The sequence below is a fragment of the Natrix helvetica genome (assembly GCF_964273705.1).
Source record: "Natrix helvetica genome assembly, chromosome: 1".
NCBI classification, from domain to species: domain Eukaryota; kingdom Metazoa; phylum Chordata; class Lepidosauria; order Squamata; family Natricidae; genus Natrix; species Natrix helvetica.
In genome coordinates, this window is record NC_138548.1 from 198,257,476 (window position 1) to 198,269,976 (window position 12,501).

The window sequence follows — 12,501 nt, forward strand, 5'->3', positions numbered from 1 at the left end:
GGGGAGGCAAAGGTGATTGCGTTGCTTGGTGCCTTTGGGATACTGCTAGGTTGGTGAGCAGCGCTGTGCCCAGCTGAAGAGGAGGGTTGCCGGGCAGCTGCTCTCTTGCGAGCAGGCTCCCAAAGAGCCGGGCACAGCCTCATGGGCGAATGGCTGTGTTGCGCTGTCGCAGCAGCGCAACACAACAGCCATGAAGCGACCACGCTCATGAGCAGCCACCCGGCAAACCCCCTTTGCAGACGGGCACAGCGCCATTCACTGACCTAGAGGTATCGCCAAGCCACATGAGTGCCTGTTTGCCGCCGCCCGGCTCCCGCTGCTTGGTGCCTTCCAAATGGCAGTGAATGGTGCTCTGCACGGCTGGAGGGGGGGCAAGAGAGCAGCTGCCTGACAACTCCAAAACAATAAACCCTCCCCCCATAATAAAGCCCAAGCCATATTTTGTAGGTAAAAAGAAAATAAGACCCTGTCATATTTTCGGGGAAACACGGTAGTAGTAACTGTGAGAGGGATCTTGGAGTCCTAGTGGACAACCATTTAAATATGAGCCAGCAGTGTGCAGCAGCTGCCAAAAAAGCCAACACAGTTCTAGGCTGCATCAACAGAGGGATAGAATCAAGATCACGTGAAGTGTTAATACCACTTTATAATGCCTTGGTAAGGCCACACTTGGAATACTGCATTCAGTTTTGGTCACCCCGATGTGGAAAAGATGTGGAGACTCTAGAAAGAGTGCAGAGAAGAGCAACAAAGATGATTAGGGGACTGGAGACTAAAACATATGAAGGACGGTTGCAGGAACTGGGTATATCTAGTTTAATGAAAAGAAGGACTAGGGGAGACATGATAGCAGTGTTCCAATATCTCAGGGGTTGCCACAAAGAAGAGGGAGTCAAGCTATTCTCCAAGGCACCTGAGGGTAGAACAAGAAGCAATGGGTGGAAACTAATCAAGGAGAGAAGCAACTTAGAACTGAGGAGAAATTTCCTAACAGTTAGAACAATTAATCAGTAGAACAACTTGCCTCCAGAAGTTGTGAATGCCCCAACACTGGAAGTCTTTAAGATGTTGGATAGCCGTTTGTCTGGAACGGTATAGGGTTTCCTGCCTAGGCAGGGGGTTGGACTAGAAGACCTCCAAGGTCCCTTCCAACTCTACTATTGTATTGTATTGTATTGTATTGACAGAACCCTGCAGGCTAATATGGGCAACTCAGCCAAAATCTGGGCCTCTGCATCTTGGATTGAGGTGGGATGGGAAGCATTTCTCTTTCACAGCATGGAAAAATGTGCTTCAGTCTGCAACTCAGTGACTATCCTAAACTACTTATCCTTCTCAGAGCATATCCAGAATTTCAGACTGGCTCATCAGGGAAGAAAAAAAATCACTCGGTTTAATGAAATGAAAAAGGTCTTTTTTTATGAAGAGCAGTGGTAAAATATCAATGGATTAGAGGAATTAAATTGGAAATTTAGTTGGAACATTTCCTCACTGCTGTTTCTGTTTTGTCTAAATGTGGTATTTCAACATTATTTGGCACATTTTTAACTTATCCTTAGGTCTGCAATGGGCTTATTGCACACTGTTGTCCCATCAGTCATATTTCCAGTGTCACATGATACCATTGTACCCCTTGTGCTTTTTTACTGTTCCCATTGCACAAGATTAGGAAACTGAGATTTAAGTAAGAAACCTGAAGCCCAGCCAGTATGGGATCAAATTTAAACCTGTATCCCATGACAACGCTGTAATTTAAATTTATTATGAATCAAATATACAGGTATTCATCTTACAACTACAGTTGAGATCTGAATTTCCATTGCTAACCACGGCAGTTGTTAAGTGAGTCACACTTAAATTTTATGATTTATTATTATTATTTTTTGGCCACAGTTCTTAAGCAAATCACATGGTTGACAAGCAAATACAGCTTCACCCATTGATTTTGCGTGTCAGAAGCTGGCTGGGAAGAGGCATGTGGCGATCATATGACCCCGGGTTATTGAAATCATCCTAAATACATGCCGGTTGCTCTGTACCCAAATTTGTTCATATGACCATTGGGATGCTGCAATGATCGCAAGTCCGAGAACTGGATGTGAGTCAGATTTTTTCAATGCTGCTGAAACATTAAACAGTCACTAAATGGTTGTAAGTGAGGACTACCCGTAGAGAGCTTTTTCAACATGTAGATTTAGAGGTATATAAAGGATAATAGAGAGTGGTGACATTAATCATTGGATGGACCCAGCTGGCCTGGAAATTGTGCAGGGTTTACTATTGAAGAAAATGAAGGTGCTTAAGTGCTACAACTACCTGGAACATTGGTACTGAACCCAAGGGAGAAGAACACAAGTACACAGCTTCATTCCCTGAGTAGCAAGCTGCCTGTCTAATAAGCATGAAGGGTGTGAAACAAGGATAAGCTAAACATGGAAATGAAGAGGACAAGCTTTGTCTAGTTGCTGGGGAGGAAATGATGACTCAGACAGAGAGGAACTGCCTGGGGGACATAGAGTTTCCTTCTTCGTTATGACAGGAATGTACATAGGCAAGTGACAGATCTTGATGTCTACTGGTTCTTCACGCTATGCTGGCCCCTGCCGAGGGCACTCCTAGGGTGTTCCACTGACATTTGGGTCATTTTTGCAACCATCTCTTGCCGGGTGAAAAAGTGAGATGTTGATTTGAGTACCATGAAAAGCAATAGACCAGAGGACAAAAGAGACTTGACTTATCCTTCAACATCAAGTAGAGATGGTTTCTGTAGCTTTACAGGTTAAATGAATGAGAGCGATGCAGGAGAACTGTGTGTGGTGCATGCTTCTGATCTATTAATTGTGGATTACTGGGACCACTTGGTCTTTCCATCTTAGTTGTGGTTTTCCATTGTGACTGGCTGACGGAGGTAGTCAAAGGAGACAGCAGTTGTATACTGCTTCTCCTGACTGTATGTAATAATGTGATGTTTTATTAAGCAATGTGATGGTTATCTGTGGCCAATGAAACTGAGTGACTAGAGTGTAACTGGAGAGGAACTAGAAAGGGGAAGTGCTTAGATAAGAATAGAATAATCAGCTTCATCTTGGTGAGGTCCCAGCTGGAAACGACCACTTCGGCATGCTGTACTGAAAATTGCAACAAAGCTATTTTCCTTTACCAAGTAAAGGTGAGAAGGATAAACTGATGAGATTGGTTTGGGATGGAGTGGGGATTACTAGAATACTTTAATGAACAAATGACAACTTAGAATGAAGCGGTTTACCTCCTATGTCATTAACAGAGGTTGTGCCTATGTGACAACTTTTACAAGTATGAGGTTGGTTTTAGACAAAAAAGTGCAGGAAACAATTACTGTTTTTAGGACAAACAACGGCCAGAAAAACTGAAACTATCTGATCCAAGTTCAAAAGGCTGACTCAGGGCCCAACAATGCTTTTCAAGAGGAGCTAAAATACATGTTTCTTGTTCTCTTAGAGAGTTAAAAGCTGGTAGTGGAGCATTAGGCTTTTCCTATGAATCTAAATATAGATTATGCTGATTGACTGAATGCTCCCTGCCCCTTTAATTCATTCTGAGTTCATAAAAGGAGATATTGGGGGGATTGGAAAGAGTGACACAATGGATTTACATATAATAGCTAAATCATAGTATAATGGGGGATTAATTTGTAAATTTTGGGTGGTGGCTTCATATGACACAAAACCAGATAATTGTTTTATTCAATTAAAACCCATTAAACTATTGCATGGCTTAAAATAGCATGTAAACATCCTTTGGTAGATTGCAAGGGTGTTTTTCTTTTTTCCCAATTGTCCATTGTTCTCTCTACAAATCTGTTTGTCTTCCCTCTAATAGCCTTAATTCATCTCAGCAATCTCCTTCCTTTAAAAATGTTTGGGCAGTAAGATAGTGTACAAATTGTTAGACAAATGTATGGTAGTAGAACTTAATTGTAAGTACCTGGAGTTACTGATTTGTAGTCAAGAGCTTATTGGATAAATCAAAATTGGTTGAATTTGCACATAAAATGGAGTTAACTCCTGATTAGATGCCACACACTAGTGTGTAATCTTATGTAACAGCCCAAGTACCCATCCAATCTTTTTTAAAATGAGTTAAATTTAACGAGAAGCCAAATCTCATGGGATTTTGGTGATTTTGCTCTAGAGAGTAAATCTGATTTCAGATTTAATTCAGCTTAAATGAACTATATATTTTTTTAAATTTAACAGAATTTCCTGGATGCCATCTGGCGTTCTGGTGAATACTTACGTATTTACAGAGAACCCATTTTCCAGACTGTTACTAATGGTTTACATAGGATCAAGGCTCTTTTCTTAGCCCTATTGCGTGGCTTTATATATAAAACTTTTCAGCTAGATTCATGTGAATTCACATTTTGTTATTAAATCCACATTTTGGGGGATCAAACAAGGCATTGAACGAGGAATTTAACAGGCTGGATTTGTGCCACATATGAAGTAAACCTCCACTCCACCCCTATCATTAAAGGACAGTTTCTTAGTAGTTTGTGTAGCAATTAATTTAACTGACCTGGTGAACCATGTTGTATAAACCAAGCCCTGTATTTGTATGCTGTGCCTGCTTTATTCAATTAATCCAATTTTCTCAGGGTTCCATAAACTTACCACCCACATTTAACGTGTTATGTAAATCAACACTCGGTCTTTTTAATTTCCAGCCCATCAATCTTACTTAATTTATTAGTTACCATTCCATTCCCAGACTTAGGAATAAGCTGCCTTTTAAAAAACGCTTTTGTCACTAGTATCTTTGCAACACAGATATATAGCAAATTGACATTTCTCCTGACAGAAGGAAGTGGCAGGAAATGCTTCACTGGCTAAATTGCTCCACGTCAGGCTGCTGTAAAAGGCTAAAACACAATAATAATGGCAGTGTTAGCCACCGAGGGAGAAGTAAAGCATCTCGAATTGTAGTTCCCTTATTTTTCCAGATTTCTCCTTCAAGAACATACTTTTGGCTGTTGGATGGGGCAATACCTGGTTAAACATTGGGGATGTATAATCTTCTTTTATACGTATATCAGATTGCATCAATAACAAATGAGAGGGTGAAGGTCATGTTATCATAACAAACATGAGCCACAAATGACCTGTTTCATTTTAAACATGCATGGTTTATTACATTGGCAGTTGCACTGAGCCAAAGGCATTAGGTTAAAGGTTACATTTTTAGCACTTTACTAAGCTAGCCACCTGCTCTGCTTTCAAAGTGGGGTACCCTTCTTCAGTTTTGGCTTGGCTAGCAAGTATCCTGTCTTTTTCCATCTAGCACACTTCCTGGAGAAAGCCCATTTAGCCTGTGGCTTGGACTTCCCAGGATGGAATGCTCCTCCCTTCAACAGACAACCCAGCATGTAGAAACTAGGCATCCTAGAGAGAAAGTGAGAATGAAACTCTGTTCCTTTATATGCCAGCTTTCTATCTGCAGGTTTCTGTGTAATTGGCTTTTGTATGAGAGAGCATTCTGTTTGATAATCTCATGTTATCCTCTAAAGCAAAGCAAGTCAGGCACAGGTTTATCTCCTGAATCAGAAGTAAGCCGAAGAGGACTTTTTATTTCTGATTGTCACTCTGCTTATGGCCAAAAGCAAATGAACCTGGATTGTATTTCTTGCTGTCAGAGAAGAGTAAATTCTAGTGACAGAGAGAACGTAAGTCAGATTTTTCTTTCTTTAGCAAACACTGGATTTATCTGAAAAGAAGGCAGTCTCCCCTCCTCTTTAACTTTAAATGGGAGGATTATCTTAGATTCACTGAGAATACTGCAAAGGACATAAGTGGTGTCTTTTTCTCTCTAATCATCAATGGGGTGGAAGGATCATCGTCTTACTTTCAAAGCAGTCTCCCTTTGAGGTAAATATAGTATTAGGACCATTTTGAGGCAATTGCATGGCTATCTACGCTTGGTCATTTATAATACCAGTGAAATTTGTCTAATATGCAGGCAGAATTAGTAGATTGGCTTGGCTTTCTGTGGCGCTGCGTGTTGAGTGAGCCCCACCTCATTCGATTTGTTTTAGTTTCTTACTCTATGTGTGGTATATAAAGGCAGAGGAGGTAATCAGCTCAAGAACCGGGCTAAGTGTGTTATGCAAACACGGTCAATATGAATTTAATTAGGCATGCAGCATTTCTATAGAAATTATAGACAGTGTGCCTGACTACATGCCCTTTGTAAGCTGGGTGTGGAAGCATAGGCATGTGTCACTCGTTGGGAGGTGTCCTCCTTAGCTATTGACTGGCACAACTGAACTTATCCCTTTCCCTGGTTAGGTCAGGTGCATTTAGCAGGAATTCACTTGACCAACGATGTCAGGCTGAAGCCAAGTTTCCCTTGCCCAAACAGGCCTAGCAGGAATATCTTGAAGCCACCAACACACAACCTTCTGCTTTAGTACCTGAGAATCACAAGACCACCCAGCCTGCTTGATTCTCCTTTGAGGACTTATCTGCAGCTACTGTCCATTGTGGATCCTTACAGAGAGGCTTCAACTGAGTAAGCAGAATAAGGTCCTGGGGTTGGCTTACTATAGGGGTGTCTGTGAGAGGGGGAGAGGGGGGGGGAAGAGAGAGAGACTAGCATTATTAACCTAGCGTTTCCTTTTCTTTCTTTTTCACTTATTTGGATCTTGAACATAGTGATCAGACAACTTCAGCTTTAGCTGAAAAAAAAACATTCAATGTTCTTCTTTAATCAGTTCCATTTTATTCTATGTACTGATTTTCTGTTTCCAAAAATTACTGAAATAGTTTGAGGTCCCAGATGAAGGACTGCACAGAATCTTAGTTCCAGAGGCGTGTTCTCCTGAACACAAGGGTAAACAAAACAACAGCAACAGTCTGATCTTGAGTTGGGATGTTTTGGCTCAATATGTACATTTGGGGCAGGGAACTCTTAGCAGGTTTATCAGCTTTCTTTTTTTCCCCACACCTTGGCTGGCAGGAAGGACACTTATATGCATCAGGCTTTACACGCTGCAAACAGATTTGAAGAACAGCACTATTTCTAGACTGTAAATGGGTTTAAATTGTGTAATACATTCAGGCTGAGACCCATCTGCTTTTGATGATGAATGTTGGAGAGAGTGGGTGTTTTCCGGTAAGGTACATCACTAGCAGTTGTGCTTTGGATGGATGGATGGATGGACTTCAGTTATTTGAGAGCTGACATAATATGAGAAAGAGCTGTAATTCCTAAAGTCTTCAGCTGAGTTCTTATCGTGGCTCTGAATTTAAACTGGTCTTAGGTCTGTTTAGAAGTATTAGATTCACAAGCTCAGTGTATACTACAGATAGTCCTCGTTATATGACCACAAATAATCCCAGAGTTTCTGTTGCTAAAAGAGACAGTTGTGAAATGAGTTTTGCCCTATTTTACAACCTTTCTTGCCATAGTTGTTAAGCGAATCGCTGCAGTTGTTAAATTCCTAACATGGTTGCTAAGTGAATATGGCTTCATATTCAAAATTGTATCTTAATAACTTTGCTTGTCAGAAGGTCTCAAAAAGGTGATCATATGACATAAGCACATGCTGTGTCCGAATTTTGATCACGTGACCATGGGGATGCTACAGTAGTTGTAAGGGTGACAAATGGTGGTAAGTCACTTTTTCAGTGTTATTGTGACTTGAATGATCTCTAAACGAACTGTTTTAAGTGGAGGACTACCTGTATGTATAAAACGGGACACTAAGATTAACCTTGGTGTCCCTTTCAAGACCGTTGTATAAATAAAGTTTGCAAAGCACTTTCAATTCCTAGGTAATTGTTCACTGCTAAGTGTTATTAGTTGTGTTACATTGCACTGTATGGTCTGTCTAGTACAGTGTTTCTCAACCTTGGCGACTTTAAGTCCTGTGGATGTTGAAGTCCACAGGACTTAAAGTCGCCAAGGTTGAGAAACACTGGTCTAGTAGTTCAATGCCTCATTTTCAGCAGCATCAGATAGGTGATTTCAGGAAGCCCAAAAGGGGGCCATGAAAGCAGTGTCTCCTCCTGTTTGCCCTGTCCCTAATGTTCGGAGCTAGTTAATGCTTAGTGACAGTTAATGACTTTATTTATTTATTAGTTGTCATTAATTGTCCTAATGTCAGGTGAGGTTATGTTGAATATTGATGTACTTTTTTAAAAAAAAGCTTTTGGTACATATAGATTTTGGCCTTGTATCTTGTGCATATGAGTCCTGTTGTCTTATGCTGTTATGACAGTAGCACGACTCTCTTTAAACAATGTGTGTCTTTCATTGTTTCACCTCTTATAGCAGAAAGTCCATGCTAATAAATTTGTATGTATTCATGCGTTTGGTAAGGAAGCATCTTCATTTCCCTCTATGCTGGGACTGTATATGTGTGTCAGTATTTCCTTTAGCAATTCTGTGTGTGTGTCTGTCTGAGTCTGCAGACACTCCAAAGACCAACTGTTCTCAACATGTGTGCTTTCGTAGAGGCAATGTGACTTGTATAAAGCAGTAGAGATTACCTTTGGCCTAGCAGCATTTACAACGGCAGGGAGAAAAGAGTTATTTACTGAACAGGTCGATACCCCTCTTTCTTTCTTTTCCTGAAGTATCTATTTTGGAGGTGTTGCCATGACGATAGGCAGACATACAACAATGCAGTTATGGCGGCCCAAAAATAGTAGTCTATTTAGAGATGCTATTTGGAAGATAGAATTGATGACACAGGTAATACCTGATGACAGGAATTAAAAGCGTGAGGCTTGATTCCAAAGTTTCCTTCTTATTGTCACCAACCCCTATTATCACTTAGGCTTTTGCTGAGATATAAAAGACACTTCCTTCCACTTGCAAACTTGTAATCCAAAGCAAGGCTTCCTTGTTTCCCTTTGCCCCAGTTCTTCCTCAGATTCAGCCCGGAAGTCCGGTTCCAAGACTTTTCATCCCTTTGCTGCACATCCCAGCTGGCGAAGACCTCCACTTTGGGTCCTTTTTTAGGTTTTAGAAACGCGAACTGCAGAGAGCGAATTTTCATTCCTCGTCTTATATCTCTTTCAAACGTGGAGCTAGGCATGTCATGTCTTAGTCCGTCCCCAGAGGGAGTACCTTAGAGCCATTTCCCCTGCAAACAGCGGCTGTCACACTTTCTTTGCTAGTGTTTGGGTGTCTCCAATCAGCTCCCCGTGCTGTTGCATTACTATGGTGATCCTGGTACCCATCCTCCCTCTTGCAAGATCCATAGCAACGCAGCATCTCACACTTCCCTTCATCCCTATGGCAACCATCTCAGAGACCTGCTCTGCCTCATCAATAATTTTCTAACTCTGGTGTTGCTCTCTCTTATTTGATGTAAGGGACAAAAGAGGGGTGGGCAACTGCAGTTCAGAAAGAAAAGGGGGGGAATCATTGCCAGGTTTTTTTAAAAAAAAGGTTTGTGCAGGGCTGATGTGAAATGAGAGAAGAATGACATGATACCGTGTTTCCCCGAAAATAAGACAGGGTCTTCTTTTCTTTTGACCCCTGAAATAAGCACTTGGCCTTATTTTTGGGGAGGTCTTATTATTTTTGAGGTGCAGGAGGCGGCGAGGGTGGTTACCTCATGGCTGCTGCTGTATTGCAATATTTCCAGGGAGGGCTTATTTTCGGGGAAGGGCTCATTTTAGTGCATGCGCTCAAAAGCCCGATTGGGCTTATTATCCGGGGAGGTCTTATTTTCGGGGAAACAGGGTAGTACTAAATTTGTGTTTCTTCCGCTGTTCGTATATATGTGAAGGATCAGAAAGGCATTTCTTATACGTGTGTATAGCTTTTGAGTGTATTATATCATGATATGTATGGATTTTGTGCTGTGAGTGATTTTTGCATTTGTATATTTATATGTGCCTGGATTTATTACAGCCTGCTCTACCCCAAGGGCTGAAGAATTTGTGATATTAAACAAATTAAAATGCAATTCTATGAATATTTACTCAGAAGTAAAACTTCATTATATATAGACATTCTTAAAGTGGATATGGTGAAGATAATAGCTTGGATGTAGATTTGTTAGCAAAAGTAACATTTCTGTATAAAACTAAATAATCATCAAAAGAGAAAGCAATAGCTGTGGCCAGGAGGGCCTTTTCACAGGTTCATCTTGTGTCTCAGATGTGCCCTTTGCTCAATCAGGACACCTCGCAGGTGGTCATTCAGGCCTGGTCACCTCATCATTAGACTATTGCAGTGCTTTCTAAATGGAGCCACCCTCAACCATCTGTAAGCTACAGATAGTTCAAAATTACAGCAACATGAGCTTTGTAAAGGACTCTTGTCTTTGTGGGTTTTTTTTTTAGTCTGGGCTACCTTATTTTGTTAATATTTGTACCTGTTACTGTATGTCAGGGCTGTCAAATTCCCAGCCAGCAGGCCAGATGTGTCATGCACTGGCCACATCCATGCCCGGTTTAGCGAAGGGGAAAAATGTCCCAATATATTACATGATGCCACTGTGACAATGTGAGCTTGACACCCCTGCTGTATGTAATGGATTTTATAAGCCATGCAAAGTCTACTGGAATGTGCAGTAATAACAAATTTAATTAAAAATAAATATGAATGTAAACGTGTAAAAAGAGTGTTAATGGAACCCCAGAGTCACTCTGTGAATGAGATGGGTAGTATCTAAAATTGATTAAAATAAATAAATAAATAAAATAAAATGTTATGCTGCATCTGAATTTGTGCAGTGGAGGTACCACGTTCCCAAGTACACGTTCCCAAGTTCCCTTCCTCCTGTGTTCTCTGAAAACTGGTATTGAGGCCTGTATTCCCCTTCTGATGCTGGAGACAATATATAGCCATCATTACTACTGGCCATTAACAGATTTCATTTCTATGCATTTGTCCAAACCACTGAAGACCATCACTACATTGTGTTTGTAAAGAATTCCAGAACATGACTATGCACTGAATTTCCTTTACTTGCTTCATGTTCTGCAGCACTTCTACTTTTACCTTTTTACTAGGATAAAAATAATTCAGACTTTCCTTATGTGGAAATTTTTCAGCCTGTTGGTAATTTTTTATACTGGACACGTTTTGTTGTAACCAGTTGTGTAAATTTGAATTCAGCTCCTTTTGCTGTGGATAAACTACAAATATAACTTTTTCCTTGTCACCTTCTTTTTTAGTAGCTTCCTCTTTGAAATAGAAAAAAATATTCTTTTGAGCTTATTGGAAAATGTCTGCTTAAAAGACTCTCTTGACCCAAACTTGAATATTGTGGCTACTAGGATCAAATTGTTTAATTTTCCTGGGGATAATATGGAAGTAGCTAATTATCCGTGCCTTCTAGGACTTACCGTACCTTTTATCTGTCTGGTGTATAGCTCTAACATATCCTTGTAGTTTTGCAAATATCTGTAGCTCGGGTGTTAGATGAGAGTGAAGGTTCATTCAATAGCCCACAAACTCACAGCCATACTCCACCAGGAATTATCCAAAACCAAAGACAAGATACAGAAGGACGAAAGAAACAATGTAATCTACAAAATCAACTGTAACAATTGCAACCAATTCTACCTGGGACAAACTTCACGTCAATTAAAAATCAGGATCCATGAACACCGGCTGGCAGTCAAACACCACGATCCCAAATCCTTAATCGGTACCCACACCAACACCAAACAGCACCAGTTCGATTGGAGCAACCCAAAAATAATCGGCCATGCTACCGCCTGGCATTCCAGAAGCAATTCCATCAACAGACACATTAACCTACAACTAGCCTACGAACCCCTCAGAATCAAAATGCACAGAGACAGCACCGACCCTCAACCAACCCACACAAGCCCCCCCAACCAGCACATCACCTCTCAATTACTTTCACCTGATGTAACCTCCCCATCACCAGACTCCCACGGATGACTTACACCTGACCCATCACAAGATCCATTTACAAGACCCTCACTTGACACACCCACACCTGACCCATCACAAGAGCTACTGACCACACAACACCCTTATAAACTGAAGAACATTGAAATTGACATCCCCTAAATTCTGCTGAAGATGTTACCTATCCTGGTAACGAAACATTCAGAAACTAATACACAAGCTCTGAGAAGGAACCTTCACCCTCATCTCCTTGTAGTCTCCTATAAAAATTTCAATCAAGCCTGATTTTGTCTTTGTTTTCCCCCCAAATCAACCACTTATTGAGATAATTTTTTACTTACATAGCCATTAACTTTGATAGCAGCTGATCTATGTTATGCTTACTTTATCCTTAAGAACTAAACAGCTTGATCTTACCACTTTTTAAAAAAAATCTTCCATTATCCTATTTCTCAAGTGTACCACAGTGTTATTGCTGTGCAGGCTATCAGTTCGTGGTCATCCAGCTCATTGTTGGATATGTGGTTGTATTTAATCATTATGAATTTAATCATACAAACAGGAACAATTTTTTCCTCTATGCTGCAATAGTCTGCTTCTCATGGTCATTACTGTATGCCA

At 40.7% G+C, this 12,501-nt stretch overlaps 1 protein-coding gene across 8 annotated transcripts in view; it reads left to right on the forward strand.

Moving 5' to 3' along the window:
• The window catches only part of IQSEC2 (IQ motif and Sec7 domain ArfGEF 2), a 177,222-nt gene that overhangs the window by 120,887 nt on the left and 43,834 nt on the right, over positions 1-12,501 (forward strand). Inside the window, exon 1 of one of the 8 annotated variants that reach the window (XM_081962383.1) lies at positions 2,518-2,674. The exons of the other annotated variants lie outside the window; for them this stretch is intronic. The gene's annotated coding sequence lies outside the window, so the exon portion shown is untranslated. Of the gene's footprint in view, positions 1-2,517; positions 2,675-12,501 lie in introns of those variants that run through there. 8 annotated transcript variants of the gene reach the window in all.